Source organism: Asparagus officinalis, chromosome 10 (assembly GCF_001876935.1).
Source record: "Asparagus officinalis chromosome 10, Aspof.V1, whole genome shotgun sequence".
Taxonomy (NCBI): domain Eukaryota; kingdom Viridiplantae; phylum Streptophyta; class Magnoliopsida; order Asparagales; family Asparagaceae; genus Asparagus; species Asparagus officinalis.
Genome location: NC_033803.1, coordinates 1,384,843 through 1,385,728, shown reverse-complemented (window position 1 = coordinate 1,385,728; position 886 = coordinate 1,384,843).

The window sequence follows — 886 nt, the reverse complement described above, 5'->3', positions numbered from 1 at the left end:
AAACATTTTTCCACATAGAGAAAATGCATTTTATAAGTTTAATTATTAGTTCTTTAAAAAAGCATTTCTTTTCAAACAAAATTTAGATGAAAATATCGAAAGTGCCCATGTAATCAGTTAACTTGGAGAGCAAGTAAATGAGAAAAACCCTTTAATTTTCTAAAATATAAAGGCCCTTAACCGTTTCTGTTCTCTCCCATCTCTCTCTCTCTCTCTCTATAATAGATTCTGATTTACCATTTCAACAATACTAATAGCACATGATCTTATCAAAACAAAACACACAACATAAATTGACAAAACACACAATATATCTTATCAGAACATAAACACCAATTCTCCAACCAATTTCGTCACACGTATTTAACAAAAATCAACTACCAATGTTCAAAGTTTGCCATAAGCATCCATAATTTGGCGACGTGTTTTTAAGTGATTGTCCCGTCAACTAAGCGTTGTAAATTCCTTTCCAACATCATAACCACTAATCCGATCGAAGACCCAACAAATATTTTCATAAAGCACTCATGCGACAGAGGGCAATCATACAGTACAATAGCAAAATACACGGATAAAAAAACTACACAGAACATGAATATTTTTTCACCCTTAAAACTTCTAACGCGTAAATAACAACGATGCGATGGAAAATTTCTTGTAAAAACTGGTTAAGAAGTGATCGTCCTATCAACAAAAGGGTTTCCAAATTTCTTTCCAACGTCATAACCAATGATCCAATCAAACAACTAAATAATATTCTCATAAAACATTTGTGCTATGTTTGAAAGCACTTCTTAGTTCCTTCCCCTCCCACCCACCCCCAAAAAAGAAAATTCCCTAAAAAACCCAAATCCAAATATGACGATGATGCTACTACTGGAATTAT